Raw genomic sequence first — 10,336 nt, 5'->3', positions numbered from 1 at the left:
TCAGGACCCGGGGCGCCCGCGAGGGCTGCCAGGGTACCAAAGCATCCGGCAGATGCTTGGGAGTCGTCGACGTATATGACGACTCCGAGGATGTTTTGATGGTGGCCGCGCCCAGAAGAGGCGCCGGCCAAGTGGGTAACTTAGGTCCACAGGCGGGTAACTTAGTTCCGCAGACAGCTGCAGCTGTCATGAACACTGTGAACAGCGTGTTCAGAGTGGGTAACAGAGTTCCACTCACGGTCGCCCAGACCATAACTGAAGAGGAAGACGTCGGATACGCTTCCTGTGTGGGTAACACAGTGCCACACGCGGTCGCCCAGACCTTAACCGAAGAGGAAGGCGTTAAACACGCTTTCTGTGTGGGTACAACAGTACCACACGAGGCCGCCCAGACCTTAACTGAAGAGGAAGGCGTTGAACACGCTTCCTGTGTGGGTACAACAGTACCACACGAGGCCGCGAGTGCCTCGGATGTCGTAGCGACGTCATCCCTAGACGTGGGCAGCAAAGCTCCCCGTCACAGACGCCGTCGGCAAAGACGCCGCCGCCGCCTCAAGTCGGATCCGAACTTCGTTCCGATCGACGTCGCTTCAAGCGACTCGGAGTCCAGGGCCCGGGCTCCTCCGACAAGGCCGGTGGAAGAATGTTATCACATCTTCGATGGCGAGACAGGTTTACCCGTCAAGGCATCTGGTGTCCACTTGAAACCGTTGCCAGAGGTTGCAGAGATACTGCACCTCGAGTAAATGACGGCTGAGTCTTTCCTGACCAACCTCAAGGCTGGAGAGATCGCTGAGATGGTACTCATGAGACCTGAGACCACTCAGGAGGAGCTGAACTCCTCCTCTGTCTTGGACGAGAACGTCCTGGAAGACATGAACAAGCAGCGTCAGGCGCGCTTGGGTTCTGCGATTCTCAAGAACCTCAAGGATCCGGTGTATCCTTTGGTGACGGAGTACGCGGACGTGGTGAATAAACACCCACCGACCCAACTCCCACCGGATCGAGGCGTACGGCACGAGATTGATCTCGTGCCCGGCACAAAGTATTGTGTCACGAGGCAATGGCCTCTCCCGCGCGAACAGTGCGAGGTCATTGATGCCTTCTTCGCCGCGAAAGCAAAGGCAGGCATGGTGCGGGAGTCGAAATCCCCGCACTCGACGCCAACTTTCTGCGTTTGGAAGCCGAACGGAAAGTGGCGTCTCGTTCAAGCATAGAACAAGCTGAACAACGCAACGGTGCCGGCCCAAACACCGATCCCACGAAAGGATGTGTTTGTTGAACAACATGACCGGGAGCGTACTGTACAGTGCGCTGGATTTGGTAGACGGATACTACCAAATCCTGATGCGCGAGAGTGACATCCCGCTCACCGCGGTAAGCACTCCAAGCGGCATGCTTTGGGAGTGGCTCGTCATGCCGCAGGGCTTGTCTAACGCCCCAGCGACGTTCAATCGCCTGGTGACGCAATTGTTCCGCCCTTTGCGTACCTTCGTACAGACGTACTTCGACGACATTTTCGTCCATAGCCGTGCCGAGGGAGGCGAGACGGTCATGGAGGTGCATCTAGGACGCCTCCGTCGAGTGTTGGACGAAATGCGAGCAAACAAGCTCTACGCCAACATCGACAAGTGCGTTTTCGCGTCGCCAGAGATTAAGGTTCTCGGCTGCTTCGTAAGCAACGTGAACGTTCGGGCTGACCCAGACAAGGTCAAGGCCATAGCAGCATGGCCGACGCCCCGATCCCAGAAGGATCTTCGAAAGTGGTTGGGCTAGGCCAACTACCTTCACAAGTACAGCGCTGGGTACGCGGGTTTCGCTAAGCCCTTGTCGAGCCTCCTTCAGAAGGACGTCGACTGGCGCTGGGAGCAAGAGCACCAGGATGCTTATGACAGCATCAAGGCCAGTCTCTAAGAGGCCCCTGTCCTGGCCCTGCTGGACGAGACGAAGCCGTTTAGCGTCGTCTGCGATGCCTCCGATTACGCCATCGGATGTGCATTGCTGCAGGCCGACACGGCTGGACACGAACGAGTCATCGCGCTCCAGGCCAGGCAGCGCAAAGCCACCGAACGGAACTACCCTGTCCACGACAAGGAGCTCCTGGCAATGAAATATACCCTTGTGAAGTTTCGTGTTCACCTTCTGGGCTCCCGACCCTTTGTGATCTACACAGACCACGCGTCCTTGAGGACGGCGACTAACTCGCCTCACCTCTCCCAAAGGATGGCGAGGTGGCTGTCCTTCTTCGCGGAATACAACTTCCGCGTCGAATACAAGCCGGGCAAGCTCAACGTGCTTGCGGACGCCCTCTCTCGGCGTCCCGACTATGAGTTGGCCCACATCACGCGGGTGACAACGGATCTATATGATCGGATACGCATGGCGTATCGGGACGATGAGGCTGTCGCGCCTATCGTCAAGTTCCTTAAGGCCGGAACGAGCGCGAAGTCCGACTGGCTCTCGTCGCGACAGCGCTCACGGCTCCACCGATATGAGTTGAAGGAGGGCCTCCTCTATTATCGGGTGGAGCCCACTGATCCTCCACGGGTGGTCGTACCCAACGACGAGGACCTGAAGTTCGACATCCTCGCGGAGGCGCATGACGCGCCCTCCAGCGGCCACTTGGACCGCGAGAAGACCTTTCTGTCGGTCTCTCAGTCCTTCTGGTGGACTCACATGTACAAGTGGGTCGCCCGGTACGTCAAGACATGTGAAACATGTCAGCGGGTCAAACCCGCAGGGCACTCTTCGGCTCCACTACAGAGCCTGCCCGACTGTTGGAAGTCAATGAGTCTTGACTTCAGCTTTGGGCTTCCCGCCGACGGACACGGCAACAGCGGAATTTTGGTGTTCGTGTGTCGGCTGAGCAAGATGGTACATCTTGCTCCAGTTCCCGTCACTGTTACGGGCGAACAAATCGCAAGGTTGTTCGTCGATGGCGTGTTCCGCTATCACGGTCTCCCAGAGACGATTGTCTCGGACCGAGACCCGCGGTTCACTGCTGCGTTTTGGAAAACGCTGTTCCCTTTGCTGGGAACTCGTCTGCAGATGTCCACTGCGGATCATCCGCAGACAGACGGCCAAACAGAGCGCGTCAATCGAGTGCTCGAGGACACTCTGCGCTGTGTGTGCGCGGCAGCACCACGTACGTGGTCGACGCAGCTTCCAGTTGTTGAGTTTGCGCTCAACAACGCGGTGCACGCGTCCACGGGGTTCACGCCGTTCTACTTGAACGACTTCCGCCACCCCAGAGTGCCTCTCACTCTTCGAGGAGACACTGACGCCTCTATTCTAAGTGGGGGAGAGGCTCGGAAAGCCCTTTCCTCCCAGGTCTCGGATGTGAGACCAGTTTCGCTGCGGAAACAGGTGGAATCCTTTATGGATACCAAGCTGAACATTGTCAGCAGGGTCCGCGATACCATGGCAGCGGCCCAAATTAAACAAAAGGAGTACTCAGACAAACAAGGAAGAGGAAACTTAAGTATATTTGAGGTTGGGGACTTAGTGCTGCTAGACACGAGGAACCTACCTCTAGACACTGTTAGCTCTGTCGGCAGCAACAAACTGAAGCACCGCTTCATCGGACCTTTTGCAGTCCTGGCCAGACATGGTGCGTCGTACACCATCGACCTTCCGAAGTCAATGACGACGCACCCGACGTTCTATGTCGGACGTCTTAAGCGGTACTTTGACCCGCAAGGGGTTGCTGACTCGCAGACCCCCTTGACCCAGCTCCTCGAAGCGAGGGCGGTCACAGTCGTCGACGAGGGCGTCGTAGCAGGCACCCAAGCCTCGGTCGGGACGGCAAGGCTGAGGTCAAGACCGTACGCCGGAGGGGCTCCATACGAACGGACCCCGGCGCCATACGCGTACGTCTGGGAGTGTGCCGCAGGCGGCTCCGGACGTGGCAACAAATCCTCGATCCGTCGGATCATGCGAAAGGCCTCGTCCAGATCGGACGAAGAGGCCCGGCGATCCACCCGCAGGTGCAGGCTCGCGACCTCTCGCTCCACCAGGTCCAGGCGACCCGCAAGACGAGCGAGCTCGCCCTGATTCCCGGCCTGGGCGGCAGCATTACCGCCAGTCCTAAGGCCAAGTGCAATCTCAAGCACGAGGACACGTTGACGGAGGCGGTCAACCTCAGGGCCCCGTGTCGGACCCGCAGTCGGAGCACTCGGACGAGAGTGGCTCTCGGGAGGCGCCGAGTACTCGTACTCGTACGAGGGCACCTCCGCCCCTGCTTGACCGGAATGGAGAAGTCCACTTCCACGTGGAGCGGATCCTCCAGGAGCAACGGTGTCGCGGTAAGCGACAGCTCCTCGTGGTTATGCCCACTCCGAGAACTCGTGGGAGCCGATTGAACGGCTTCAGATTGACTGCCCGAAGGCTAACGCAATCTGGGAACAGAAGCGGCGGCAGATTCATAAGTAGTCCGGTGCTTCTTGCCCGAACGGGGTACGGACGATGAATACATACCGTACCCGCGCTCATCGTGAGCGCTAGAAGCCGCGCGCTTCAGGATGTCCCTTGGCAGCATACGCTTGCTGATCAAGTGGGCAAACCTCACACGAAGATCACGCTGGTCCAGGATGTGGGACAGCTGCTGATCTTCATGGAGCTCCCATAACTCCGTGGGTGAGTACTTGAGAGTTTCCACCCACGCCCAGAACATGTCCTCACAAGAACTCCACGTGGGACAGTTCTCGGGCATAACCCAGGGGTATCCCCAAACAGGATAGAGACCACCCCGGGTCTCGGGCTTCTTACGACAAGTCGTGAAGTCCTTAAGGGGAATGCGGTGTGGCGCGAGAAGCACACACCGAGCAGCCTCCAAGTTGTCGACGAACAACTGTTCTTTCTGAACAAGGGCTCGTTCATAGACGCCCCTCGAAGTGTGGCCGCCCACAAGGCCACGAGGAGCGACGAAGACCTCTAAGAAGAGGTCAGCCCCAGAGCTCTCCTCGGGAGGCCAATACCCTCTTGAGTTGATGGCAGCTCCCTGGCTGACGGGTGCCGCCACTGAACCCCCACGCACACGCTGGGCAGCTTGGAATTCCTCCTGCTGCTGGTCGAGGTCATTCGAGTCCTCCCGGGGCTCAACGATAGCACCCTCCTCCTCCTCTTCTTCCTCCTTCTCCTCCTCTTCATCCGAGGAGTCGAAGAGACTCTGATAGGAGCGTCGAGTCTCCTCCTCGTCGCGGAGTGGAGACTTAGAGGCGGTACGCTTCTTTATGGGCTTGGCGCCTTCGGCTTTAGAGGCCTTAGCGCGCGCAAGACCCTCGGCAAGCGAGAGACGTTTGCGAGGATTCTCTTCCTCATCGCCACCGGCTTTAAGAGCGCCCTTAGCCTTGACGGCCGGACTCTCAGAGCGCACAGAGGTCCTGGGACTGTGATCACCGTGATCACTAGCGGGCGACTGCACGCTGCCATCTTTGGGCTCACTGGGCACTGGGCTGTGCCCTCCCACAGAGCCCGCAGGAGCATCATGAGTGCTCTCGGACTCGGCATCGTCTTCACTGCCCGAGTTGAACTCACGTTCTACGAACCGAGGGTTCGGACGATTGTCTGAAGATGAGGGCGACGGGCCGCGGCGCCTGCTTGCGCGCTTGTCCACAGCCGCGTCACCCGAGGAGCCGATCGCCTCGGAGGCCACCTGAGTAGCCTCCTTGAGTGCAGAGCCTTTGCCGTGAGGCTTAGTGCTCTTGGCTTGCGCCTACCGGCAGCAGCCTTGGAGCGTGTCTTAGCACCGCTCTTTGCAGTGCCAAGAGGCATGATAACGATCGAAGTGGAGACCTAGACGAAGAGCGCACAGGTTGCTGCTCGAGGCTCTAACTGTGAAGTGAGCCTCCGCCGCGCTCGCACGGCCAAGTCGATGGTTCTCGACTTTGAGAATGAGAGTTTGTGACGAACACCTCTTCATTCTGATTGGTCGGTAAACCGAACCTAAGTGGGGGAGGATGTAACGGGGTACGTAGCCCTAAGTGTACCCTGGTTACATGAAGTGTGACACTTCACACTTCAGGAGTATGACACGTCATACTCCGGGATATTTGGTACAAGGTACCAAGGTCGTTCAAAGCCAATCATTGGTTAAATGACATTGCATTTCTTTAGGTAACTAATAGTTTGAAATAAACCCAAACTTAACCTACCTATAAATATACTCAGTTTACAATCTACCTTATTTAGGTCACTTCGCTCTCTTTAATTAAAGAGGGGACCTGTGAACTGCCGTTCACTGAGAGTTTGTAAACTCTCGGAAGATAACTTCCTCTAGCGCAAGGTGCTGTGTGACCCCGTCACAATTTTGCTCTCATTTTCAGCTGAGAAGCGCCACTCCACGCAAAGAGCGCTGCGTGTGTGCGCGTTAGCTAGCATTAATAGGAGGCGCCGACGTGCACACACGTACTATATCGTCGTAGGAGCTGAAGAAAAATTGTAGGCCCTGATGACTTATAGTTCGGCTTAAATTGTAGCTTTAGTACCTACTAGCCGAGCGCCAGTAAGTACTAAAGCTACAATTTAAGCAGCCGCGAAGCGGCAGCGGGTCAGTGGTGGGTCCTAGCTGTGTGGGCCGCTTCGCTTCGGCGGGCTGATGTTTGTGTTTAATGCATCATAAAAATTTTAAAAGAAGAAATGTTACTGTAAACACGTGTTGTATTTAGAGTGAGGCCACATTTTCACCCATGAAGACCGCTGGCCTGCGCTTCGCTCCGGCGGACCAAGGTTTTTCTTCGTTTGTTAGCGAAACAACATGTAAAACGTTAAACAATTTTTCCTACCAATGCTTAAAGATATGTCTTTACACTAAGGTTTTAGTGTAGACTCCGTCCTCGAATTCGGGGTATTTGATCAGTATCTTGAATCCGTTCGACGCCACTTTGCGGCTGAGGTTGCGTGATTTGTTGGATGTCAGGTTTCCGGAATGTTAAATAATTGGTGTTGCAGCGTGACTTCGCTTAAAATCTTGTACCTCAAGGCTTCAGCCACCTCAGAACGACGTCATTTCGTGACGCAAAGCCCCTACCATTCCGTAGTCGTATGTGGCGGTGTAAGATACCGTGGTTTTGTAGGCTACCGATGCTGAGTACAGATTGGATGTCGTGTTCTTTCGTGGCCCGGGCTCTTCCATGTCCTCCCTGGTTTCATGGTTTCAAGCCCACCCGTAGCTCACACCGCTAAGTAGTTAAGCGTTATCGCTATGGTTTTATGCCCCCCCCCTTTCGTGGCTGCTATCTTTTTCGTGCTCCCAAGGGTTTACGTGAGCTCCACAGGTTTGTGGTCCATTATCATTCATGGTCCATGGCATCCCATCACCGGTACCCTCGCCGATGGGTGCTTTTCCGTTGCTGTGTGGATCTGTCGCCCATATATCGTGCGTTCTTGGTGCGGATTCATCGACTGTGTTATCGCACTATCGTCTGTAGTGTTCCTCCATCCATCCTATCGCGAGCTCATAGAGTAAATCTGTCGACCACGGTTTCAGGTCATAAAATCGAGCTCCGCGATGTAGCCTCGTGGCTGGCCCGCCGTCCGTGCTATCATATTCTACTGTAATATCGTCCCCCGTGGCTCGGTGGGCTCAGTTCTTCACTGGCATCGTGCTCTGTGGCTGAGTGATTTCCCGTCTATAGCTTCCGTGGCTCCATGATGAAATAGCTGGGTCACCGTCCATACTAGCGTGTTATCTTGTGGTGTAGCAGTAGGGTCTGTCGTCCGCTCCATCGCGAGCTACCTTAGTACTGCTCTCTGTGGCTCAGTGAGCTCCGTTTCTACCCTGGTATCGTATTTCAATGATCGGTAATCTCCCGTTTATGGTCTTCCGTGGCTTCATGGTTGGTCCGTCGATCGTGCTTCAAGCTCCACCGTGGTGTAACGGAATAATCCTTTTTCCGTACGTTGTCACAGCTACGTGCTCTATGTAGGGTGTCAATATTTCAGCTCTCTCCTGGGATCCGTATGCTCCCGACATACTCTTTTTCTCCCTATTTTTCATGGTAGCGCGCTATTCCGTGGTTCGTACTTTTCAGAATCGTTAGGTGCCTTCATTGATTTAGTCCTCTTTCATTGTCCGTGGCCTTTTGTGCTTTGTACCGTTTCTTCTATTCCATCATGCACATGGTGTTCCTCCGTGTTTCGTGCTCTTGCTTAATCACATGCCTCGGCGCTAATTTAATCACAAACACTGCTTTCAGTGCCCTGAAGGCACACTACGTATCGTGTAGGAAAAAAGGCACATTTTCTAAAAGTCGCACACCTCGTGCGCAAATACAAAGGAGGACGATATTTTTTTTTCGCGGCGGTGGAGTGGGTGTGTAGGGTGGGAGGCCACTTTACACTTTAAACGTTTTAAGTAATTAGCATTAGTAGTAAACTTGTGTATTTTAGATGTAACACAATCATGCGTAATACTACTACGAAAGATTGCAAGCAAATATTTAAAAGGAAATTTTAATTGTATTTAGCAAAACAATATTGTAAGTAAAAACTTTAAAAAAATATTATGAAGCTTGAAACCTCATATTTTTAACAAGCGTACTGAGAGGACTATTGAAGACTCACCAGGGCCCACAATTTCTATTAACAGCTTGTGTAACCATGCAATGCGTGTGTGCTAATCGGCGCAGCCTACTAATGCTAGCTAACGCGCACATAGGCAGCGCCTTTGCGTGAAGTGGCACTCCGCAGCTGAAAATGGGGGCAAAATGAAATTTAAGCGGTGCATTACAGTACGATATGTCGACACATAATTTTTGTAATGTGAGCACCACAAAATGCCAGTTTTAATCAGCTACGACTCCCTTCGCTGCGCTCGGCAGCCAGTAGAAGGCACGTATTAGCTCTACTCTCGGACGGACTTACATACTTGCAAACCGCTACATACGTTGCCTGGGGCTCCCGTTCGGCACTCGTCCTGCAATCGCACGCGCCCTTCGTGTCGCCGCCGCTCCGCTTTTCAAAATTGGGCGGAAAGAAAGAAGCGCAAATATATTAGCTAATCAGCGGACGGCAGCAGTATTCTGTAGTATTTATCCTAAGATTTGACTCAATACCATCCAGTGACCGGGGCCGCCTTCGCTTCGCTCGGCAGCTTTTTGTCCAGTGAGAGGTGTGTATTTGTCCTACGGACGGAGTCACCGACAGACAGACACGCTAGTAAAATAGTGTCTTAGATTGGTTATAATATGATTTGTTTGTTTTGTTTTTGGCTTCGTAGTACTTTTTTAAGAAAATACTTACAAGATTGTTTCCCATAGTACTATTCAAGAGTTCTTTAATATTTTTGTTTGCACTTATTTGTAGTAGTAGTACACCCTCATATTAAATTAGCGCTGGATAAATCTACAATACTATTACTAATATATATAACTAGCATTTTTTTTGACCATAATGGTCTCACACACACCACTCGTCGGTGCGAAAAAAAAACGTATTCCTTTGTATTTGCGCGCATAGTGTGCGACTCTATGATCTTGTGCGGCCTTTTGAACACGATACGATGTGTACATCAAACGCACGGGGAACAGGGTTTGAGATTAAACTCGCGCGGAGGCACGTGATTAAGCAAGAACACGAAACGCGGAAGTAGACTATATACACGACGGGATAGAAGGAGCAGCACGAAGCACGGAAGGCCGCAGGCGATAGAAGGGGACTGAGTCAATACAGGTTGGAAAGTTTTATGCGAGGCACGAGCCCCGGAAGCAAACGCGCAGCCAAGTAAAAGACGGAAGGGCATGAAATGAAGAAGGTATATGACTGCTAAAGTAATAACATCTCACATGCTGAGTCTCACGGGTCTCGAAAGAGCACACACGTTTGAAGCCACGGAAGAGCATGTAGAGCGAGCGAAAAGGAATTATTCCATACTACCACGGTAGAGCAACGGAGCACGGTCAATGATCCAAGTATGGAGCCGAGGGAGACCATTAACGGGAGATTGTCGAGCATTGGAACACGATAATAGGGTAGAATCGGAGCTCTCTGGGGAGCGCGATCCTACGGTAGCTAACGATCGCACAGACACCAGACCAGCTACAAACCCACGAGCAATACGATAGCATGGACAATGATCCTGCCACTAAACCATGGGAGAACAAGTAGATGGACGAGAAATTACCGATCCAATGAATGCGATACCAGTGTAGATCCTGAGCTTACCGAGCCACGGAGGACAATAGTACACTAGAACTCGATTGCACGGTCGGCGGACCAGCCACGATATACAGGGGGCGATTCGGGTGACCACGATTGCACACCGTGGAGCACGATGTCATTGTAAAACACGATAAGACGGGCAACGTAGATGTACTACGCGAGCACAATACCATAGACA

This window comes from Phytophthora infestans, genomic scaffold (genome assembly GCF_000142945.1).
Source record: "Phytophthora infestans T30-4 supercont1.30 genomic scaffold, whole genome shotgun sequence".
Lineage (NCBI taxonomy): Eukaryota > Oomycota > Peronosporomycetes > Peronosporales > Peronosporaceae > Phytophthora > Phytophthora infestans.
This window is presented reverse-complemented; position numbering follows the sequence as displayed.